The sequence below is a fragment of the Mus caroli genome, unplaced genomic scaffold, assembly GCF_978045245.1.
Source record: "Mus caroli unplaced genomic scaffold, Mus_caroli_1 scaffold_14, whole genome shotgun sequence".
In the NCBI taxonomy this organism is placed as follows: Eukaryota; Metazoa; Chordata; class Mammalia; order Rodentia; family Muridae; genus Mus; species Mus caroli.
The window spans coordinates 78,565,816-78,590,921 of record NW_028227269.1 but is presented as its reverse complement, the minus strand read 5'-3'; the positions used below and the strand labels follow the sequence as shown (position 1 = coordinate 78,590,921).

The 25,106-nt window shown below is 46.4% G+C and overlaps 2 long non-coding RNA genes across 2 annotated transcripts; one reads left to right on the top strand and one right to left on the bottom strand.

Moving 5' to 3' along the window:
* Nucleotides 1-426: 426 nt before the first annotated feature.
* On the bottom strand, nucleotides 427-24,859 carry LOC110307431 (uncharacterized). The gene is made up of 4 exons (XR_002379387.3): nucleotides 24,664-24,859; nucleotides 22,712-22,813; nucleotides 1,863-2,135; nucleotides 427-662 (listed from the first exon to the last, which is right to left on the bottom strand). It is a non-coding gene; the product is annotated as an uncharacterized LOC110307431 (long non-coding RNA).
* Nucleotides 13,608-23,966, top strand: LOC115032802 (uncharacterized). Its single transcript, XR_003838442.2, has 4 exons — nucleotides 13,608-13,692; nucleotides 15,951-16,090; nucleotides 20,407-20,530; nucleotides 23,543-23,966. It is a non-coding gene; the product is annotated as an uncharacterized LOC115032802 (long non-coding RNA).
* Nucleotides 24,860-25,106: the final 247 nt, after the last annotated feature.

Here is a 25,106-nt window from a genome sequence, read left to right as displayed (position 1 = left end):
GGTTGGAATGATGGCTTAGCATTTAAGAGCACTGGCCTTTTCTTCCAAAGAATCCAGGTTCAAATCCCAGCACCCATATGCCAGTTCACAACTATCTGTAATTTCGGGGGCGGGGGGGGGGCAGGGGTCTGACACATTCACACAGACATACATAGAGGCAGAACACCAATGCAAATAAATTTAAAAAAATAATTGGACAGTTGTACATCAAAATGGTGTGAAGGAAGGTGTTGGGATCTGGGTCTGTGACTGCTTCTGTGCCCACTGTGTCAGCACAGGTTGGCATCGCCATTGGACTCCAGGGCTTTTGTAGAGGAGCTTACCCTGCCCTGAGACAGTTAGCTTTTGCTATATAATAGAATATCTCATCAAATTAGGACCTGAAATAACCATTTATTTAGCTTTCCATTCAGTGGACAACTTGAGCTGGGCTCAGCTGCACTCAGCTGGGCTTAATTGTGTTTCTGTGGTCAGAAGGCCAATGGCTGGGAGCTGTGGAATTTAAGACGGCCTCCGTGGGACAGCTCATCCCTGTTCACATGATCTTGCAGGCTAGCTGGGACTTGTTCTCAGGGTGGCAATGCACTCCAAGAGAGTGAGGGTGGGCAGGCAAGAGCTCTGGATTGCTGGACTTGGAACTGGCACACCACCTCCATCAACCTCTGTTGGCCAAAGTCACAAGGCAAGCCCAGAGTCATGGGGTAAGGAAAGAGTCCCCTTGATAGGAGCAACTGCGAAGTCATGTTCAGGAGGGCAAGTTCAGGAAGAGGAACACACACAGCTATTTTTGCAATAATCTACCATGGTCCATGCCCTTTGGCATCTTATGATCATGGGTAGACAATCAAAACCAGTGTGTGCTCTGCTATTTTAAACACAGCAGGAGTCAGGAGCTCTCTGCCTCAAGGATGGGGAAGTATCTGTCCTGTGTTACCTCCTTCCTGGCTACTTTTAGATATCATCTCCTTGGGCTGCTTTAAGGGAGCAGCCATTTTTGATGGGTCGCATGCAATGTGTGTTTCCTGCAGCAGTGGCCTTGTGGACAGAGAGCAGAAAAGAGCTGAGTTGTCTGAAGCTAGGTCAAGGGTGGGTAATTTGTGTTTTGGCAACTTAATTTGTCGTCATTGTTTTGACTGGATGTAGACCCTTCTGCATGCTAGGCACTCCACTATGGAAATCCAGCCTCCTTATCTTCAATGTTAAAGAAAGCCCATCCCTTCCAAGACAGAAGGGATTTTTGGATTATCTCTACCTGGGAAGTCAAGTGTAAATTAAACAGGTGGAGTGCAAATGTTTAGGGGTCAAAGGTGGTATGCCTGAAGGGTTCCTACCTGTGGTGGTGTGATTTGCCTTGGAACCTTCTTCATGGTCTAGGTACTACTTTCTGGATATCTTGAAATGGTCCTCTATAGCCATTGTGAGCCAGGAGAATTGCCCAGAGTGATGGAGGCACTAGGGCTGTAAACCCAACACTCTTACTTACCATCAGACCTCATTGTTAGTTTTCTATGTGCCCAAGCAGTGCATTGAGAGGAAATAATTTTGAGGATCAACAGTTGCCATCCCTCTATGTCACACACCTTCCAGCCATTCTTAGCAAGGAGTCAGCCTCAATCTCCCTCCCTTATCCCTTCATCCTGTGAAACCTTCCCACCCCTCCAGCCTACCCTGACCAGTGTAGGAGCCTCTTCTCCTCCACAGCACAAACACTGCAGGAAGTTTGGGCAGCCACAGGGTTGATAGGGCCATCTCCACCTGTTGTGTCCATCTCCAGGGAAGAATCAGAGCAGGGAGAATGGCAACGTGCATCTGTCTGCTGGGTAGCAGAAAGCACACTGCAAGAGCTATGCCTTTCTGTTTACCTTTCAAATTCGTGCAGAGAACTCATTTATAGCAGCTGCTTCCACACACAGTCCGGATCGTCCAGAGATGGGTCAGTCCCCTCGGGCAGGTAGTGGGGCTGTTCGATGAAATTTAACTCTCATTATCTGAAAGGCTCACTGGGTATCTCCCATATGCCCTACAACAACGGGCTTTGCTGTTGCTTCGCTCACAGAACTCAGGTAATTTTTCTCTCGCTTGCCTCTGGTGGATTACCCTCTTCTGGAAGCGCCTGGAGGAATATCAGCAACCACCTGCTGGGCGACAGGAGTGGGGTTCAGATGAGGTGGTGGCAAGGGAAATGCTTTGCATACCAGCTTTGTACAGGCAGGGAGGGGCTGCCCAGGACAGTGCCTGTACCTTTGTGAGCACTATTGTCACCAGGTCTCACTGTGGTTCTTCATATGCACGTTCACTTATGATTCAGGCAACAGCCTCGTTTTAGAGATGGCCAAGACCTGAAGCACAGAGTGGTTAGGAAATTTGCCCAATATGGCTCAGCTGGTTCCAGCACCCGGCTAGAGGACGTGGGCATTATCCCATTAGTTTTACAACAGCCTTAAGAAGTAATTGGTTCTTTATTGTATTGGCTCATGAGAGCAGATTGCTAAATGTCCAGGTATTTTGTGAGTCAACCATTATTAAGTGTGAACTCACACAAATGTGAACTCATACAGTTAATCAGATCAATTATACTAAAAGCAAATGTAATGACTCCCCCAAGCTCATCCATTCCTGACTTTCTCACTGTTTCAGTGCAAAGCAAAGTAGTTGCTACTTTGGATTAAACAAAAAAAAAATCCTTTTTTTTCTGTAGGGTGGGAAGAGACTGCCTCAGCCGGAAGCCACTTCTTCCGGCCATTCTCCAGGGCAGATCACAGTAGGAAACAGCCACCCAGGCCTCCAGGAAGAAAAACACCCGCTTCCCATGCTCCCAGAACAGCAATAGAAAGTTCTGTGCTTGGGCTTTGAGACCCCTATCTGGATCCCAGAAGAACTGGGCTTCTCTGGTGGGATGGTGGGTAGGAAAAGTGTGTGTGTGTGTGTGTGTGTGTGTGTGTGTGTGTGTGTGTGAGAGAGAGAGAGAGAGAGAGAGAGAGAGAGAGAGAGAGAGAGAGAGAGAATGGTCTTTGTAGCCCCTGACCCAGAGGGTTTCCTGAGTCACTTGTACTCTGAGATTTTGGAGGCAGCTGATCTAGAAGAATTCATGGTTTTGGGTACCAAATAGACCCGAGTTAATCTCGTGGCCCTCTCTGCCTTCTGTAAAGTAGGTGACCTTGGTCAAGGCATCTCACTTCTCTGAGCCTTAAATTTTCCGTCTGTAGAATTGGAGACCTTCTGAAGGGAGCTGTGGCATAAAAACCAGCCAAGCAGAAAGCATGCAAAACATCAAGCCGAACTAGTAAAGAGCAACAGCAATTGTGTCTGAGTGGCTGTGCTAGGCTAGGAGGATTCTTCTATGGATGGACAATAGTCTAATATCCAGGTACCAAGGCAGAGGGGCACTGACTGTGGATGTGCTGTGCTGAGATAGCTGTAGATAGACAGCCTAGACATACAGGAGATGATCCTAACTTGTCTTGTTCAGGAATTGAATGAACAAATGTCTCCCAAGACCTACTTGCACCTATGGGATACAGAAGAAACAGGAAACCTTGACTAGTGGAAAGAGTGAGGCCCCAGGAGGAGCCCTTTTGGGAGGTTGGTTGGAGACCTTCTCAAGGGAGAGCTTCCTGGGGGAATCCCAGTTCTTCACTTTGTTTCAGTAAAGTGGAGAGAGAAGTAAGCTGCACGCAGTTGGCTTCAGGCACCACAAAGGTGCTCTGTTGTTCCCTCATCTTTGCTGCAGAGGACTGACTGTGTTTATCTGCCATTGCTCAGACCTAGGTAGGGCTAAAATTCTCTTAGGTGAGTAACATTGACTTTCCTGGTTGAAGGGACAATTCCACGAAGGGTCTGAAGCTAGTGTAAGACCAACAAGCCAGAGAACAAGGCTCTCCTTAAACCACTGCCCTTGGCGGCTGGGATCCAGTAGGCAATCAGGCCCTTCTGGCCCTCCTGATGGCAGGCTTCTCTCCTGTGGTCCTGGAGTCAGGAGCCTCTCTGGCAGACGTGTCTACCATGTGAATTGAGGAAGTCTAGTCTCTGAGGTTGTGTCAGGAATGGTATTGTACTGGTGTTTAGGGGACCAGGGCTCTTGGCAGGTTGTCATTGCACTTTACCAAAAGTCACCTTGTCTCCCAATCCATCAGTCAATCAATGACATATGTACAATGATAATGTTACTCAGCTGTGCTCAATAGTATAGCAAGGGGTCCTGATTTTTAAAAAAAAATTTTTTTTAATTTTCCCACATTTTTTCTATTAGATATTTTCTTCATTTACATTTCAAATGCTATCCTAAAAGTCCCCTATGCCCTCCCCCTACCCTGCTCCCCTACCCACTCACTCCCATTTCTTGGCCCTGGCATTCCCCTGTACTGGGGCATATAAAGTTTGCTAGACCAAGGGGCCTCTCTTCCCAATGATGGCCAAGTAGGCCATCTTTTGCTACATATGCAGCTAGAGACATGAGCTCTGGGGGTACTGGTTAGTTCATCGTGTTGTTCCTCCTATAGGGTTGCAGACCCCTTCAGCTCTTGGGTACTTTCTCTAGCTCCTATATTGGGAGCCCTGTGTTCCATCCTACGGGGTCCTGATTTTAATCTTAGCAGGGGTAAAACGAGCGGATAAAATGCCAGGTTCCTGTCACAGGTGAAGTCATTCACAGAATGACTTCCCTTCTCTGCACTTCTCCCACTGTTGTCTCCATGGCCCAATCATTCCTCAGTAGAAACCAAAGAGAAATAAACAGAAAGAAGATCAATTTTCCTGGGCCACATCTAGCCAACAAACATGAACTCAAGATGTGCTCTGGTGACAAAAAGGTTATTTTCCAACAATATTTTAAGTCGTTATGAGCTGGCAACAGTCCAAAGGTTTTCCTTATGGTTATAACTTGTTTGTTTTATGTGTTGGGGGTGTCGCCAGCAGGCTTGTTTGTGTATAGCTTGTGAATTTAGTGCTTGTGGAGGACAGAAGAGGGTGTTGGATCCCCTAGAACTGTAATCACTGATGGTTGTGAGCCACCATGTGGGTACTGGGAATTGATCTGGCAGAACAGCCATGATCTTAACTGTAGCGTCGCCTCTGCACTCCAACTTATCGGTTTTCATTTAGTGGAGTGACTGTGGTACATATCAGTTTGGAACAGTTTCATAAACAGTAGGGCAAAGAGCATGATAAGACGAACTACTCAGTCACCATACAATGTCACCATAGGTAAGCAGCTGTCACTTCTACACATGCCTCATTGGTCAAAGCATACCGTATGGGCAAATTTATTCTGTCTAGGACAAAGAGTCCAATACTCTTCCAATGAACAGTAACAAAGCCAATGGCATGGAAAGCTTTTCTTTGTTGTTTGACTCTGGCCTAGCCCACTATGTATTTGTTATGTAGGTAAGAATGACCTTGAACTCCTGATCTTCTCTCAAGTGCTGGGACTACAGATGAGTTTGAGGTGTTTGGGATCCAATCCAGGGCCTTGTGTATGCTAGACACATCCTACCGACTGAGCTACATCCCTAGCCCAAACCATGGGAAAGGTCTGTAAGTCTGTTCTGTTGCAGGCAATGAGGTCCAAGCTCATGAATTTAAAAAAGGTGTTTATTTGATTAGATTTTGAATTAGCATATATAATTGTACATTCTCTTGGGTGTTTGTCTTAGCGTTTTACTGCTGTGAACTTACACCACGACCAAGGAAGCTCTTATAAAGGACAGTTATATTTAATTGGGGATGGCTTACAGGTTCAGAGGTTCAGTCCATTATCATCAAGGCAGGAGCATGGCAGGGTCCAGGCAGGCTTGGTGCAGGAGGAACTGAGAGTTCTATATCTGAAGAGTTCATCTGAAGGCCACTAGGAGAAAACTGGCTTCCATGTGGTTAGGAAAAGGGTCTCATTGCCCACCCCCACAGTGACATACTTCCCCCAACAAGGCCACACCTCCTAATCGTGCCACTCCTTGGGCCAAGCATATTCAAACCACCACAGTGCTAATGTTTTATATCTACACACACACACACACACACACACACACACACACACACACACGCACGCAGAGCAAAAGCTTGTCAAATGCAAGCTCCCTTTGTTCACCTCTCCAGCCACTCCCTCCAACGTCTTCATGGCTATTCTTTATTCACAACAACTTTCCCCCAGACTTCACATGGGAGAGTGTGTGGTGTTTATCTTTCTGTGTTTGCTTAATTTGACAACGTGATGTCCTTCAATTTCATCTAGTTTTGCTGTAAATGACATGATTTTGATTTTTCTCTATGGCTATATGATACTCCACTGTGATATATACCACAATTTCTTTATTTCTTCATCTATTGATGAGCACTGAGGCTGATTCCCTATCTTGACTGCTATAACAGTGGCAAAGTAAGCATGAATGTGAAGGAAGGTCTATCCTTCTCTTTATTTCCTTTGGATTCACACACAACAGTAGGACAGCACACAGTAAGAGCTCACAGTGTGCTCTTAACTGTGGCACTATCTCTCTGGCCTCTATTTGCCCACTTTTAAAATTGAATTGTTGCTGCTTTTAAGTGTTGTGAGTTCCTTCTATCCTCTGGATTCCCTTCAGCGGGTGAATAGCTGGCCCTCGTTCTCCATTGTTGAGTGTTTCCTTTGCTATGCAGATGCTTCTGGGTTTGATGTCATTCCATTTGTCAATTTTTTGTTCATTTGTTTCCTGTGCTTTGGGGGCAGTCATATCTGAAAAGGTGTTGCCTGTTCCAATATTTCCCTTATGTTTTCTTCCAAGTGTCTGCAGGTCTTACATGCAGGTCTCCAATCCATTTTGAGTTCAGTTTTGTACAGGATGAGAAATCCACAGCACCATCAATTGGCGAGGTTTCACTAATGTGCGTTCCTGGTACCTTTGTGGGGAAGCTGCTGATAGAAGACATCTGGGTTTATTACTGGGGCTTCTAATCTGTTCTTTCTCTGTCCTTTTTTAATTTTCTCCCAGGACCATGTTGTTTTGGTTACAACTCCAGCCTTACCAATTCTTGTGTGACAGACCCCAGAGGCCGGAAACCAGTTGGTGAACTTGGAATGGAGTTACAAAAACCATAAGACTAGAATACAAGTTTCTTGAACGAAGGGTCTTGGTTTCCCTTGTTGAGGAGTGTATCCCAAGGGGAGTGTATCCCAAGGGGAGTGTATCCCAAGGGGAGTGTATCCCAAGGGGAGTGTATCCCAAGGGCCCCAAATAGAGACTTCAATGCATATTTGTTTCAGAACACTATAAATGGCTTTGAGAAGCGGTCTGACCCTCCCCGCCTCAGATGAGCAGTTTGTGCGTCTTCTCCCTATGGTGTGGTAATGGTGGCAAACTATGATCACCTCTCACTCTGTGTCAGAGCCAGGCTGACTACACCTAACCTTTTGCCTTGACTGGCTCCTTCTGGCCCCTTGTTTTGGTCTATCTCTCAGTAGAAGATGTTTTAGGCATTCAAGGCTCTATAGTCTGGGTTAGAACAACTCGAACCTGCCGTAGCTCGAGAGCAGCCAATCACAGGAGCAAACAGATGCATGCTCTGATGTTTCCAAACCAGGCAGTGCTGAGAACTGGGTGTAGGCCTACATTTGTTTCAAAACCTACTTTAATAAGGGTTCTTAAACGCTTTAACCTCCCTTCTAGCCCACCACCCAGCAGAGGAAAGCAGAAACTTCCACTTCCGCTGGGGGTACTTCCGCTGGGGGCACTTCCGCTGGGGGCGGGCTGTAGTTTGCTTCCTTCTGGTTCACCCACAGGGCTTGCTTCTCAGGTACTTTCTCTCCCCCAGTGCCCCTTTCAAGACTATTTGTGGAGCGTATACATATATATTTTTTCCTCACTTCATTTCCATAAAGTTAAGTCTCATAGTACCGACAGCGCCAGTCTCCAGGCCTGTGCTCTACCTACTTGGAGTCTGTGTTTCTTTTGGTCCTGGAGAACTTTCTGTCTTCACACGGCTCTGACCTAGTCAGGTTTTCAATCTTGCCTCGTTGTATATCTGAGGAAAAATAAACGTTACCTCACCCCTGACCTTCTCCAGGAAGTACCTTTGTTACTGTGGAAGGAGAGAAGGCCAGTGGCTGTGTGAGGGGAAAAGAGCATGCCTCACCCCCCTTTCACTGGTAAGTTTTTCTTTTCTTTTCTTTCTGGGAAGTATGGGAATCTATTTTCTTAGGGGATGTGGCTCAGATATTTTTACTTCATGGAACCCAACACCTCATACCTCCAGATTTATTTTCAGACTGGAATCTCTCCAGTGTAATGTGACAGCCTGGGCTATGCTAATCTGCCACCCCCTCTCTCTGGGTCAGCAACAGGCTTATGAAATTAGAAATCCAAATGGAGATGGTCAGACGGTTAGACTTACCCAGGCCACATCCTTCGTAGCCTTTTATCTCACTATACAGACTTGTGGAGCAGCAGGAGACTTTGTCCCCAGCAGGAGACAAATGAACCCAATGAATCCATCTTGTTGCAAGTGTCTATTAGTCCTGAAGACGCACACACATGCATACCTCCTGACCTAGATGTCTAAGCCAGAGCCTCGACCTTCAACCAGCTGACAGATGGCTTACCCCACAGCTTCTGTCTACCTCCTCTAGCAAGAACCCAACTATGACAGAAGGAAGAGGAAAGTGGGACTACGGGCTCAGGAGTCTCTCCAGCATTGACAATCAGAGATTCAGCCTTGACATGGGTTGTTAAGAGAGCCTTGGCCTCCCCTCTCCAGCTAGTAGGGGTCAGTGACCTAGGAGCATAGCCACTCCTGGGGGAGGAGCCGGCTAGGAAGGATGAAGTAGAGATGGGAGGAGTCTGGGTGACTCCCTCCTCCTGGCGTTCCAGCCAAGTGGCTGAGCTGGAGAAGCAAAGCCGGTAACAGATAAGGGACTGGTTTTCCTGTGGCCTTGTTTATTCAAGCTTAGGTTCTTGTTGACTGGTTCCTGAGGGAGGTGGGGGTAGGGCAGAAGGCAGTGTGGGGTTCCTGGATTCAGCTTGCATTCAGCTAGCCAAGGACTTCAGGGAGGGCTTATTGAACCCATCTCTCTTTGACCCCCAGACTTTTATCCAGAAGGTGGCTAGCTGGAGGTTTGAACCCTTGGTTTGGTGGGAGAGGATCCTTAATCAAGGAAATGGCTGGTGTCGTAACTGCATTTTTCCTGGTCTGAGGATCTGTGGGTCTCAGGGCAATTGAGAAAGGATCTCCAGCCACCACAGAGCTAGTGATAACATGTTCACACTAATTCAAGAATTCCTCGTGCTGCGTTCTTTTGCTTCTCTGAAACAAGCTGAGTCTGCAGTGTACCACGTCTGTGGACCCGAAAGTCTGTACCTTATGCTGTGCAGCATGGAGTCAGGGCAGAACAGATCCAAGCCTGTCCCTTGTGGAGATTAAAGGCAATGGAATTTTGATGCGACTCATGGCCCCATCAGGGTAGGCCATGAAAGCCTTGCTGGGGTCCTAACCTTAGGAAAGATTATTTAGCAGAGCTGATATGGAAGTGGATTTTGAAAGGTGGGCAGAACGACCACAGGGTCAGCTGGGGTCCAGTGAAAGAGCCTCCCAAGCAGAGGAAAGGGGAACCTGTGAGGGGAGGAAGTGTGAGGTGCTGAGGAAGCAGCAGAGGAGAGAACACAGGGCTGGAAGGAAGGGAGGTAGGGAGGGGGCCTGGAGGAAGAGAGAGGCTGCAGTAACAGACTTCTTGGAACAGGAGATGAGGGACCCTAGGAGACTGACTACTCTCTGAACACAAATGGGGGAGGGTGCTCTTCTCATGTGAGGATGCCTAGAACAGGAGCTTGTCTTCTTCACCCAGTGGTCCTTCCTTCCCAAAGCTTAGCCAATGGTGTGTTCTGTGCCCGGGGCTTGGGTGGGTCTGTGGTGGCAACGGCTTGCAGATGATGTCCTGGGAGATCTTCAGCTCAAGAATAGGACTGGTGGGAGGCAAGCTGAGCACCGAGAGGCGGTCCATCAGGCAGGGTGTGTCCCCAGACACTCTGCATCTGCCTACTATCCCTGTCCCACCCTCTAGGGTACAGTAGGGGAGGTGCTACAACTTCACAGACAAGCGCCTCAACTCTTCCATGTTCGTAAGGTCATCCATCCTCCAGCCTGCCAGGCTTCCTTCCCTCTCTCTTCTCTCCCTCTCATCCTTCTTCCACTGTATTTAACAGCTTTGGTCCTGTTTCTTTATTGACTCTCTGACACAGCACATAGGAGGTCCCTTCATTGGGTTAGACAATGAGAACAATGGGCAAAAGGCGTAATATTAGACTGTTGGGGTTAAACCTCCTCGCTAGCTTAGTGATCTGCAGCAAATATCTTCATCTTAGTCTCAGTACCCACAGAGCAGGTTAACAGAGACCACTGTACAGTCTGTTGGATTCCATGGGAACACTCCTATAAAGAGCTTTGGTGCATAGTAAGTGGTCCATGGATATTAGTGCTGCTGTTTATTTGAATTGGTTGCTCACTCTGGGAAAAGAGGTTGCTGAGAACTTTTTTTTTTTTTTGGAGAAAATAATGCAACAATGAAAAGATAGCCACCCTAATAGCAAGTCTTTATTTTTCATAGCCATTTCCAGTACTTATGGAGATCCTAATCTCAGAACCCAGAGCCTAGAGAACTTTGTTTTCTTTGATCTGCTCCACTAAATCTGCTGTGCATAGACTCAGCAGATGACTGTGAATGTGGGATCCACCCTCGCACCCAAGCTGAGGGTAAGAGCCCTGGATTTATATTTCTCCTCGCTCCTCTATGCCTTGCCTGCCATAGATCTGGGAACCTGTTTCTCCTCATCTGTTAAATGGGAGTAGTAGTGTGAATATGGGCAAAGAGCCCAGCACATAATAAAGGATTAGGAAATGCTAGTTCCCAGCCCCTCCCTTGGATTTAGTATGGGGTGCAGAGAATGGGAGGAACCCAAGGTTGGGGGATACCAAGCTGGCCCAAGGCCTCCTACCTCCCAGTGCCACACAGTGATGCCCCCAGGACACCTGAGTGAACTGGAGACCCCATCTGCTCTAGAGACGGGCTAGCCAGCCTGTGGTTTATTTTTCTGTTACTTCAGTGAGAAAGGAGGGGGTGTGGGAACCCCCATAGGTTCATGAAGGATGGGAGCTGAGGAAAGCCTGACCTGGGAGCTAGTGGGGGGCTCTGTTGTTGGGATGGGCCTACATCTTGTTGGGGAGAGCGACCATGGGCTTATGTGGGTGAGCCAGGGACTGCAGAGTTCATGGAGAGTTCAGAAAGAGCCAGGCACTGGGAGAGAGGCCACTATGATTAAGGGGAACTCATTAAAGCAGGCTGGTGGGAGCTTCCTGGCTAACCTGGCTGAGTTACCTAAGTAACTTCCCTCTATTCCCTGCCCCCTACAGACCACTTCTGTCAAGTGCCAGGGAACATTATGTTAATAACGGATAATTGCCTAGGCTCTGAGAGCATTTGAGAAACCACGGCACTTTAAAATAGTATTTTAATTTTATGTGTATGAGAGTTTGCCTGAACATATATCTGTGTACCACATGCATGCAGTGTCTGTGGAGGCCAGAAGTGGGTATCGGAGCCCCTGGAACTGGATTTATAGACAGTTGTAAACCTTTGTGTGGGCGCAGGGAATTAAACTCCATCTTCTGGAAGAGCAGCCAGTGCTTTTAGCGGCTAAGCCATCTCTCTAGTCTCAGTCGGGACATTTTAAAATGTTCATTGTCTACTTCTAACTTCACAAGGAGGCAGCATAAGAGGCAACAGTGCTGTTTCACAGGTGACAAGACTGAGACTTGGAAGGCTGGAGAGTGGCAGGTGTCATTTCTGCTGTCAAAGAACCTGCAGCTGATGGGTGAGTAGGGATCCCAGGGTTGTCTCCATTATTATTGCTATTACAATTTTCTTTCATATATTTATATATTATTTATATCAATTTGATTTTATTTATTATAATTATTGCTATTATCATTTTTATGAGTCATAGTTGCCCTTGATTTCTCTATGCAACTGGGGCTGGCCTTGAACTTGCAACCATCTTCCCTCTGCTTCTTGGGTGCTGAGACTGTTTTTTTCTTTGGTTTTTTGAGACAGGGTTTCTCTGTATAGCCCTGGCTGTCCTGGAACTCACTTTGTAGACCAGGCTGGCCTTGAACTCAGAAATCCGCCTGCCTCTGCCTCCCAAGTGCTGGGATTAAAGGCGTGCACCACCACTGCCCGGTGGGACTGTTTATATATGTCATGTACCACTTTTCTTGACTTTTCGTTCGCATTTATTTATTATCTATCTATCTATCTATCTATCTATCTATCTATCTGCTTATTTAGAGTCAGACTCTTGCTCTGTAGCCTAGGCTGGCCTTGAACTTACCATGTAGGCCAGTCTAGCCTTGAATTTGTTTCAATCATCCTGCCTCAGACCCCTGAATGCTAGGATTACAGGCGCCGGCCATCATGCCTGGTTTCCATTACACTTTTTAAAATAGAAGTTTGCCTTTATTCCTTTGAAGATCCATTGGTTTTGCTTTTTCAGTCTTGGGAAATGACTTTCCACTTGACAGGGCACCCCTGGGTGCTAGTGTCCCTCAGAGGAAGAGCAGAGATGCAAACAGAGCCTGGTTGGAGGGCATGGGACAGTGCCAGAGGCGTCACAGTTGCTTGTTAATGGGTGGCTAAGGGAGTCTTATGAGGCCACACTGCCTGGACATCAGCTGTCACTGACAGGACTGGGGCCTCTCAGCCCTGGACTGTGCATCTAAGAGATCACAGTAGTGAACAGTGAGCGTGGCCTTGGGAAGAGAGCCCTCCCACCCTGGTGCCTTGGTTGGGTCATTCAGAAATGATGACGTCCATTTTTTCCGCCCTCCCCCACCTGACATTCTAATCACCTTTGTTGACTTTCTGTGTACAGGATGGTGGAGCAAACATTTCCCAAATTCCTGGAAACCTGTCTAGGTCTGCCAGTACCAAGCAGTGTGGCCCTGGATCTTTTGGTTTTTGTTGCTGAGTCAGGGGCTCATCCTCTGTTACATGTATTGAATTGCTCTTCAGGGACCCTTCAGCTCATTCTCTGAAAAATGAGGCCCGGGGGCTCATCTGGGTGGGGTTGAATGAGGGGCCAATGAGTAGGCTGCAGTTATAGAGGCCAACAGAGGGAAAGGGTCTGGAGAAACCCAGGAGGGTAGGGTAGGGATTGGGTTGGTGAGGAGGGAGTCAGGGCACCAGTTGGTTAGGCTTTTGTTCTGGCTATCTTAGAAAAAAGGTTCCCGGGATTTTAGGGCTGGTCTCTGAGGAGGCTGGAGTCAGCTACTCTTTTTGCCTTATTCTGGAGGCCAAAAGGCAACAGAACCTGTCCTAGGTCAACCTGAGCTCTCCCTAGGCCACAGTTTCTTTGCTATCTGATATTTAGATCCCAGCATGGAAGAAACAGGCACAAACCACAGGCAGCCAGTTGTGTTCAGTGTGGTCTGCAGTGCTATAAGGTAGCAATAAGGGAGAGGAAACAGCCGGCATGGCATAGTGGCCAAAGTATTTTCTCTGTGTCTTTCCCATTGGACTGTTGTCTTTACTGACTTAACTATCTCCACAGCTTGGGCCATTGACTTTCTTTAAACAGATATAAAAATCCAACTCCAGCCCATGCTTCAGGAGGCCCCCAGACTCACCCTTCCTTCCATGGTCCAGGGCGAGGAGGAGTGGAGGGCACACTTCTCCTGGTAGGTAACTGGGTCTGTTTCAGTTCTTACGGTTTAGTTCAGTTGGTGACTCCATTTCCCTCTGTACTCAGGGTCTTCAGCTTGAAAAGAAGGGTTTCTTTGGCCACCCTCTGCCCTTGAGCTTGGGAGGATGTTGCTGGGATACATGAGGTCATGTCTGTCACAGTGCTGTGTGAAAGAGGCCCCAGGAATATGCCAGCTTCTTTAGTTGGTTGTGGATATTTAAGGTACAAGGATATTGCTCATGAGGTCCTGGCCACTATGCTGGCCCCAGATGGAACACAGTTAGGCCAGACCCGACTAGTCAGGAAGCCAGAACAAGTGAACTTCCTTTTTATTTAAATCTTAACCGTAGTACACGTTCAGAAACTCAGAATTATCAGCTCTTAAGATGCAGGTCACATCTCTTATCCAGTAGCCAGGGTGCTAGCGGGAATAGTGGTTTCTGACTGTTGAGTTTTCTTGGGAAATGTCATCAGATCTATGTAGGCCACACTTGTTGAAAAATGTGACTGTGCAGCCATTTGCTCTCCAAGCTCCTCCATAAGCTTAGTGCCCTCTGAGGTGGAGGGGTCACTGGTGGGAGAGCTTAAGAAAGGATCTCCCCCCAGCTGAAGGTCACAGCTTTGACCATAGAGTCTAAAGGTCCATCCAGCTGTATGACCCAAGAAAGGCATAAAAGGACCCAGTCTCAGTTTCTCTCTTTGTAAAACCTGTGCCACAAAAGGCATAAATCATGCCTTCTTTTTGTCATTCTTTCGAGAACCAAACACTATCTAGAATGTTAATGGCCTAAGGGGAATGTTCAGTATCTCTGAGCAAATGCAAGAAGATGGGACATGAGGGTAGGACAAGAGAACAGGGAGCATGGCATGAACTTTCCTGAACACAGCTCCGGGTGACGGTCCCCTCATGCACTCAACCACTTGGCTGATGACAGCAGGCCAGGATGTTTGGTCCAGGCAGCAGCATTCGCTGCATTTTGAGGATAGAAGTTTCTGAGTTAGAATAGAATCCTAGAGGAATAAGCCTTCCTTCCCTTAGAGTCCACAAACTATTCAACTGTGGATGCCCAGGGCCTAGAGGCCTTAGAGACAGGTGTGAAGAGCAAGGGTTGTTTCTGTGGTCAGTGCCCAGTGCTAAACTTAAGGCTTCTAATCTCCTGGAAGCTATGAGGTATACAGTCCAGGACACATTTTTTTTTTCCTGGACAGAATTTCTATAGACCAGACTGGCCTCATAGACTCACAGAGATTTGCCTGTCTCTGTCTTCCAAGTGCTGGGATTAAAAATATGTGCCACGACCACCCGGCTTCAGAATACGTTTCTTAAGTATCTTCAGTAAGGATGAGAGCTGCAGACTTATGGCGCTTCTAGCTCCGTGAACTTGAACGTGTCATTTGACCTCCCAGAGCCATGGCTTGCTCAACTGGAGACAGGAGCTGTTGAGAGGATGGCAGGAAGGGGCACTGAGACACCCAAGAGCATTGGCGTTGGTAGGTGGACAGAGAAAAGTCACCCACACTTCTGCCAAGGGACAGGCAGGGACGGCTCACCACTTGGGCTGGGGAGAGAGAGAGATTCCAGTATCCTCTCCATTCTAAACATGGGCTTTGGGTGCTTGGGTAAGGGTGAACAGAAGCACCAACTTGGGGCATCACGTGGGGCAGGGTGAAACCTGAGTCTAGTTCTCAGTTATATTCTCCAAAAGCCTTAAAACTTTACATTTAGCCGGGCGTGGTGGCGCACGCCTTTAATCCCAGCACTCGGGAGGCAGAGGCAGGCAGATTTCTGAGTTCGAGGCCAGCCTGGTCTACAAAGTGAGTTCCAGGACAGCCAGGGCTATACAGAGAAACCCTGTCTCAAAAAACCAAAAAAAAAAAAAAAAAAACCAAAAAAAAAAAAAAAACTTTACATTTATTTATTTGAGTGTGTGTAGGGGAGCACATGTAGAGACCAGAAGGCAGCTTGTGAGGACTGGGTCTTCCATCATGTGGGCCCAGAGGACTCAGATCATCAGGCTTGGTGGCTGCTGAGCTGGCTAGCTGGCTCTCCAGTAACTTTTTTGGTGCCATTTTAAGAGAGATGGACCTGAATCCTCAGTTTATTTGTAAGTAGTCCAGCAGACCTTATCCCTATTCCTAACAGGAGGGATAGATGAGAATTACTTAGTAAACTGAGACTGTAAAATGTTGTTGACATTATTATTATTATTATTATTATTATTATTAACAACTTAATATGTTTTCTTTTTTAAGGGGGAATCTGGCTTGCTCCGGTGTATGGTGCAAGCTATCTGCTGGCCTGCCAAGTTTGATGGGAAAGCTTAGAGACTGTTTCCACGTGCGAGTTTACAACACAAAGGATTAGTTGCAGTGGTGGGAGGCCTTATGGCCAGGTGAGGATGGATTCTGGTGGAGGCTTTTGAATTCTTCAGATGAAATCCAGAGATGTTCCCTCGGGGGACGAGTTATGATACAAGAAAGTGCCTTACCTCCAACCCCCACCTTTGAAGGGCTCAGGCAAGACAATGTGAATCTGCAGACATGGTCACCAAATAGGTCCCCTCTGTGCTTCTGAGGGTCCAGCTAATGAGGCAGCATGAAGGGGGTTGTGAACAGGTCTCAGATGGATAAGGGCATGGGCTACACATACTCACTCTCATGCACTACTGGGGTGTATAGGGAATGGGTCTGGTACTCTGGAAGACGGATGACTACCCCTCCCCCGCCACACCCTCTATGCTGCTCTTGAAGGGTCCCTACATACAACACTGACAGAGGCTAAAATGTGGGTTTGTAATGAATAGCCTAATGTGTCTAAAATGTGCTGGTTATGTGGGTCTGTAGTTTCTGCCCTGAAATCCACTTTTGCTGCCTTGGCTTTGGCTTCCTTGGTTGATCTTACTTTCCATATGCGGAGTTCTTATGTGTCTTAGTCCTTCCAAAACTAAGAAGCATGAACGTCAGGGTGACAATTCTTAGATTCGAGTATTGGCTCTGCAGCTCACTAGCTGTGTGATTTGACAAATTAATCTCTCTTTCTCCATCTTTGGCCATGTGTATGTTTGTGTAGTCTCTCTCTCTCTCTCTCTCTCTCTCTCTCTCTCTCTCTCTCTCTCTCTCGATGTACACACAAGCTCACGTGCACATACAATGTCTCTGGATGAACAGTGAGTTCACTATAGCTAGTCTGACTGCAGCTTGCTCCTGGGAACCTTCATCTCTGTCTTCTGAGCACTGGAATGGCCGGTTGTCATGCTCAATTGCATGAGTTCTGGGGAATCTGAACCCCAGTCCTTATACTTATGTGGTGAGTGTTTTACCCACTGAGCCATCTCCAAGCCTGCAATTCCGTTTTTTCTGTAGAATGGAGATGATGCTACCCCATAGACTCAGTTTGAGGATTAGGTTACCGTTTATAAAGCTTTTAGATGAATGCTAGCACATGATGGATGCCGAGCGCAGCAGGTGGCTTTAGGTTACTGGTGTCTCTGTGTCATCTCCTTTCTCCTGAGTCATTTTAGCTTGCAGCCTGTGCACAATGTGCTGGTGTAACTTGCCATTTTATTTTGTGGTTCTCCCTGACCCCTTGACAGCTCATAAATTACAAATGTATAGAAGCTGTCCTGACCTGAGTACATGATAGCTGTCTGAATCAGTTTCCTGTATGGAGGTACCCAAACCTGTCTGTTGCCATGGCTGTTCTAGGAGAGATGGATCCTCTTTAGGCAGGTGAGCCCAGCCTTACCTACCTGCATGCACATCCTTGTGTATCTGCCTTCAAATGTGTCACTGAGAATAGAACGCTTCCTGTAGCACATGAGACAGAGGCTCTCTGGAGAACAGCTAGGATGTTTTTGGGTTGTGGTTGGTGGCTGGTAGCCTTGGGGTGTCCATGACTATCTGAGGCTCTCATTCTGCATGATAGGCAGGCTAGAGTCCATCCGTATGTATCTACAAAGGATATGCAACTGACCATCTTCTCATTCCTTGCTTACTTTATTATTACCTGTCGTTAATAAAGATGGGAAATAGAGATAGGATAAATAGAAATACGGATTGGATTTTGGCAATAGCTGTCTTCCTGAAACCCAAGCGGATTGTGCAGGTATGTTGTATGTTTACCAAGAATCTTAAAAAGGTTCACATCTTGGATATCACCAGATCAGTTCTTGAAAAACCATCTGTCTTGCTTAGGGTTTCATTGCTGTTACGAGATATCATGACCAAGGCAACTTTTATTATAAGGGACAGCATTTAATTGGGGCTGGCTTACAGTTTCAGAGGTTCAGTCCATTATCATCATGGTAGGAAACATGGCAGTGTCCAGGCAGACATGGTGATGGAGAGGAGCTGAGAGTCTCTACATCTTGATCTGAAGGCATCCAGGAAGAGTATCTTTCTCTTCCTCCCTAAGCAGAGCTTAAGCATAGGACCTCAAAGCCCACCCCCATAGTGATACACTTTCTCCAACAAGGCCCATAGCTCCTAATAGTGTTACTCCCTGTGGGCCAAGTATGCAAACACATGGATGCATGGGGGTCCAAACCTATTCAAGCCACTACATTGACCTAAGGGCATGCTGTAGAATGTGCAGAAATGTGTTCTGCACAAAGATGTCTGCTATGAAGCTGTTTATGCAGTGCCAGGAGCAATGGCAGTGTCCAGCGACTCAGATAAAGTTGTACTGAAATTATAGGCATGTCGTTCTGGCAGTTTCCATCCTTTTATAGGTTTGCGAATGCCTTGAAAAGTTAGGAGAATGAAGATTCCCAGCCCCTGCCTCAAGCAATTCTGGTTTAGTGGGTCTGGGATGGGGTCCAGAAATCCATATTTTCAGCATGCCCTATATGACTCTTACTACAGATGTTCTGTAGATCAACATTTGGAAAACTGATAAACTTGATGGGATTTTGCCATCATTTAAAACGATGTTTATAGAAAGATTACAATAGTGTGGAGGAATGTTTTATAAATAAAAAAGTATGTAAAATTGTATATGTTACTCTGTATCCAATTATGAAATAGTTATATAAAGCAAAGTAAAAATATACAAAAGGGTAAACAGAGGTGGCCTCAGGGTGGTTGATAAATGGAGATATTTTTTCCCTACATTCTCTAAAATTTCCAAAAGTAAATTAAAAAACAGAAAAAGTCCAAATCCATAGGGCTGGAAAAGTTGCTTAGTCAGTAACCTGCTTGCATGAGGACAAGAATGTAACCCACAGAACCCACATGAAGAAGCGAGGTGTGGTTGCCCAGGCTGGAAAGCCCAGAGCTGGGAAGGTGGAAACATGTCCCTGGGACATGCTAGCCAAGTAACCTAGCCAGAGTGACCCTGTCACATAAAAAGAGCAAAAAAGCAAAGCAAAGCAAAACAAAAGAAAACAAAACCCCAAATAAACAGGATGGAGGCTGCCTGGGGAAAGACTCCTGCACACACACATACACACATCACACACACACACACACACACGCACATACCACACATACCGCACACACATACTCACACTGTGCACACATATACACACACACATACACTGTGCACACACATACACACACACTGCACATACACACATACATACACTGCGCATACACACACACACACAGACACACACCCCACATGATAAACTGGGCATGGTGGCAAACACATGTTACTGCTTGGAAGCTGGAGGCAGGAGAATCAGAACTTCAAGGTCAATCACAGCTCAACACTGAGCCAGCCTGGGCTATATGAGTCCCTGTCTTAAAACAAAACAAAAGCCATAAACCTGCTATTTGAAAACATATTTTTCTTGAAGCAGATTAAAGGATGTTTTGTTACCTTATTTCCTGGATTTATATGGGCGTAGGGGAGGGAGGTTTCATTTTCTTTGTAAATAATCTGAAATTAGCCAACACTGGACCATCTTCAGTTGGGCCCCAAGTCCCCATGGCAATGCTCCTGCAGGCAGCTGTACTCCAGACATTTTATAAACTCTCTGGAGTTCTAGAAGGGCACAGCCATCTCATTTGTTCTCAGATAAAACGAACTCTTGGGGGCGGATAGCTCAGCAGTAAAACGTGAGCTTAGAGTCTACAAAGCCTGGCTTCAGTCTCCACCAACAATAGACAAAGAGTAGTAGATAAACTAACACATGTATGTGCACACATAAGTAGTAAATAAGTATTGAAGAATGCTCTCTCTCTCTCTCTCTCTCTCTCTCTTTCTCCCTCTCTCTGGTGTGTGTGTGTGTGTTTTTCTGTCTCTCTTTGTCTCCCTCTGTGTGTGTCTCTCTTTCTCTTTTTGAGACAGGGTTTCTTTATGTAGCCCTCAGTGTCCTGGAACTTAGGCTGGCCTCGAACTTAGAGAACTGCCTGCCTCTGCCTTCTGAGTGCTGGGCTTAAAGGCAGGTGCCAACACCAGCTGGCTGTTTTTAAGATTCTTTAGATATTACAACTTGGATAGGATAAGGAGACATTGCCTTAAGGAGTTGGACATTAGAAAAACCAAAGTCATTGTCTGAAAGAAGCATGGACTGCAGGGGCCACCACACAAAGTCCATTGTGGCCTTGAAAGTAGAGATGTGTTGCTCTGGGGTAGAGGTCTGGGGTGGGATATCAGCACCCTGTCTCTGTCTGCTAGCTGTGAGGGCATCTCTTCTTAGCTGGTGCATGGCTGTTTTCTGCATGTCTTCACTCTGTAAAGGGTAATATTTAAATCTCTTCTCAGGAGGATACAACTACTTGATCAAGACTTCATCTTGATTATCCCATTAAAGACCCTATCAGTCAGTAAACTGTTGGATGTGCCAGCACGAGGACCTGGGTTTGAATCTCCAGCGCTTACGTAAGAGGTGGGTTATGGTGGCCAGTGTCTGTAATCCCAGCTACAGGGTGGGGAGAGGGGCTTGGTGCCAGGAGGTGAGGCAGAAGAGCACAGAAACAGGAGGATCTGGCTGCTTGCTAGCCAATCAGGCCAATCAGGCTAGCCAACTAGGGAGTTTCAGATTTAGTGAGAGACCCTACCTCAAAAAATAAGGTGGAAAAGGAGGAAGTCATCACAATGGCCTCTGGCTCCTACATGTTCACCCTGTCACATGTCTATGTACATACAGATACCATAAATGATCTTTTCTCTAAATAGGTATGGGTGCATGTATATGTTGTATATGTATATATGTGTGTATGTTCATGCTGTGTATGTGTGTTGTATATGTGTATATGTTTATGTGTGGTGTGTATGTGTGTGGTGTGTATATGTGCATTTATGTGGTTTCTGAGTGCATATGTGTATGTGTGTGGAAGTTGACGTCAGGAATCTTCCTCTGTCTTCCACTATTCTACCTTATTCTTTTTGAGGTAGGGCCTGTTAATCAATCCCAGAACTCCCTGGTTCATTTGGTCTCATACTTAGCTTGCTTCAGGGGTGCCCTCTGTCTCTGCCTTCTGAGACTGGAATAATAGGGAGACTGTCATAGGCTCCAGTGTTTATGTGGGTTTAGGGACCCAAACTTATGTCCCTTTACTTGTGGAGGAAGTGCTTTAGCCTTGTAGCGGTCTCCCAGTCCTATTGTTTTTCTTGAGACAGTGCCATATGTATCCCAGGCTGGCCCTAAACTTGCTATTTAGCCAGCCTTTGAACTAATTGCTTTAAGCACTTGCATACTTTTCTGTAGTACATACCTATGGTGTATCACTTAGTTATTCTTTTACTAATTGTTATTTATGTTACTTCTGTTTCTCAAACTATGATAAACATGAGCACAATGAATATATCTGCTTATTTGCCTTTGAGAGCTTGTGTGAATAGATACCTACAAAATAAATTCTTAAGTGCAAAATAACCAGGACAAAGGGGATCTCTATATATTTAAAATATTGATACATTTTGCAAACTGCTCTAAAAAGTGACTGTTAGTTTACTTGCCAGTTTATATGTCCGTCATTTTTTAATTTATTACAGTGCTAAGTAAGGCCTGTCACTTAGAGCCCAGAAGTGGGCACAGAGGGACAAAGAACCTTCTGTGTTTGTCATGGGAGATGTGAATTTTATGACCCTCTCCTTGCCATGGTCCAGGCCCTCCAGGATCTCCTCTGATATGCGGGCAGCTCCTTGTGAGGCCATGCCCTAGTCACCCCGCCCCCAGAGTAACCACCTTAGAGCGCCTCCATTCATGCTGCCATTGCTCATTGAGTAGGACCACTCTCTGAGGCCACGCTAGGTTCACAGAGGCATACACAAATAAGAAGAGATGAGGAACCAAGTTTGCAGAGCTTTGAATACTAAATCAGGGGATTTCCCCCATTAGGGAACAATTCCTCTGGTTACCCAAAAAGAATTGGGTAAATGAGGCAGAAACATCAGAGAAATAAGACAACGAGCGCACCACAAAACTTCTTACGTCATCAACCATTTCCTTATTAAAAATGTTTTTTAAATAATATGCAAGTTTAACTACCAGGCAGTTTATTACAGGTTGTACTAGAATGGTCTTCTTACAAAGTAATAAAATGTAAATGTGGCTTTTAGGTATGCTAATGCTTTAGGTTGGCTGAACACCAATTTCCCAATTTCCCAGCCCGGCTCTGCTCTGAGGAGCCTAAAGGAACCTATGAGAGCCCAGTAGGCATAGGGAGGAGAGGGGAGACCAAGTTCCTATCCTAGTTTGAGAAAGTTGGGATTCCCCAGAGGGGATCCTCAGCCTTGTGCTTGTTAGGGAATAGAAAATACTTGTCCCCAGGGCCACTGAAATGCACAGCATGTAACATCTGTACAGAAAAAGTGTGTTTGTTTCCCAAGGAGAAATTTAGAATAGGGTGAGATAAATAAGGAAGACTTTCAGGCTCAGGGCATTCAAGAAGGGAGTTATGGAACACATAGCAAGTGTTTTAGGTGGGAGAACGATTTAATTGTGTGAATAGTGTTACCTGTGTCAACTTAACTTCTTCTGTAAGTCTGAGGTCGTGATGTCATGCTCCCTTCCTTCCCCATCACTTTGGAGCCAAACCTAACATGGCAATAAAATGTGACCCACCTGGAGAGAGGCAGCTTGCAGTCTTCACTGAGTGGCTCTGACAGGACAGTTGCAGGACATGGATGTGGTGTCAAGGGCCTGACCTAAGGTGTGTGTGGTCCCCTAGGAGTTAGAATGAAAGACTGTTAACTTGTATTCATAGCGCTGTCCCGCAGGCATTTACCAAGTACTTTTCAAACTACTTAATATAATCTTTACAGTGACGCTACAGGACTGGGGTTCTATTATATAGATGAGGATACTGAGACTCCACCCTAAGAAATGAAGTTGTCATTGAGGCTGAATCTAAGATTGCACTGTCTGGGTAACAACATTGAAGTAATGTCCTTGGTGAGAATGGCTTTAAAATCAAGCTGCAGGGTCAACATGGTGGCACATACCTATAATCCCAATACCCAAGGGTCAGAGTCGGGAGGAACTCATTGAGTTCGAGGCCAGCCTGATGTACATAGCCAGTTCCAAGCCACATAGGGCTATACAGTGAGACCTTGTCTCAAAACAAACAGATAGACAGTCAAAACCTACAACAAAGCCAAAATCCCCAAATAAACATCAAGACAAAAAAGACAAACAAGACAAGCTAAACAAACCCACATTGAAGATGGATGTCAGATGGGAGAGGCTCAAGGAGAAAAGCTGGAGGGAAGGTGGGATTGAATTGGAAATGGGGGTAGATGGTGGCAGGGTGACATCTCAGATCAGGTAGATGGCCAGGGTTGGGAGCTAGAGGAGGTCCAGGCTTCTCAAGTGTAGAGTCCTGGAGAGGAGTCTTCAATTTGGGCAGTATAGCCTGGCTCCCTAACCTGGCCTTTAACCTGTCTTCTGTTTCAGCCATTCATTCCCCTTTCTGTCCAAAGAGGAACAGCCACAGAAGAAGAAAGATCCCCTTCGCCTACTCAGTGTGGCAGGAAGAGGAACCTGGATGTGATTTGGATTTTTTAAAAAAGAGATCTTGCTTTGGTGTGGCCCAATGTAGCTTTTCACTTTGCAGGTCTGATTGCGACCACAAGTGACTGCACCTCTGAGGGGACTCTTGGCAGCCACCTCTGAGGGTGGGGTTTTCCCCTCCCCAGCCTCGTGACTCCTCAGGTGCCTCCAGTTATCTCTAGAGCCACCGGAGACTTCTTCAGGCCAAACTGAAGTATCTGACACAAACATTCGAGGCCAGCCTGATCTACAAAGTGAGTTCCAGGACAGCCAGAACTAAGACAGAGAAGCCCTGCTTCAACAAAACAAAACAAAAGAAAAAAGAAAAAACAAACCATCATCCTTCTAAAAAATGTGGACTGGATTCTGTTGTAGTCTTAGCTCTTTCTTGACTCATTTCCTCACTCTTCAGACCTCTTCCCTCTCCCTCCACGAATTAGTGGCTCCCCCACTTCTGGCCCCATCCCTCCTTCCCTCCCCCTGAAGCCCCCTTTCCCATGCATCCTTCTTACTTTTGAGCATGCTTGTGACCTGCTGAGTTTAATTAGGGTTGTTTGCATCAGTATGGGGGGTAGTGATTTACTGAAACATGGGTAACTCATTAGTGACTCCAGTACTGAAGAAAGTGACATCCTCTCCCCAAAGGTCATTAACTGTCAGGAGTTCCTCAGGCAGGAGTGGGGGCCTCATGAGCTTTTTCTGATAGGAAAATTTGATGGACCCAGTGTTGTGCAGGTCTTGTATGGTAGCCATAGCTGCAGTTGAGTTCCTATCCATGTCATGTCCATGTTTTGTGGCACACCTCCCTATCCTCCGATCCCTATGCTCTTTTCATCCCCTCTTCTGAGATATTTGCTGCCATGTTTGGGGTCAATCTCTCTTCTGTTCCGTTTGGCTTCTCTTGAAGCCTGAGTGAAGTGGGATGAAGATGGGGCAGCCACGGATGCTGAGAAGAGTATCGAGTATAATGGCAAGAGGATGCTGCTGTCTGCTCATGGCCTAGGACAGAAAATCTGCCTTCCTACCTGCTTTGATTCTGTTTTACTGGAGAAGAGGACCTGCTGTATAGCAAGGCTCTTTATTCCCATAATTCTCTGTCTCTAGGCCATTCGAGTACAGCCCAAACTTCAGTGGCAAAGAAGAGGCAAGTTTCAGGGACACCTGCTTTCTGGTTTTGATAACGGATGAAAATATCTTCCCTTTGCTGCTGTTGCTACCCTGAATGTATCATCAGGACAGAGGAGTTAGAGTATCTCTTACCTGATTGGCTCAGGACCACTTGCAGTTCATTGGTCAGAGTCATTCAGACGCCCCCCCCCCTCCTCCGACTGCAAAGCATTCTGGGAAATTCAGGGTCTTCCACGGATATTTTGTGGGTGAAGATGAAGCCCCTCCCCTCCCCTCGCATTTTCCTCTTCTCTGAAATGGATGGTTGAACTGGATAACCTACTTCCAAGAAGGTATTACT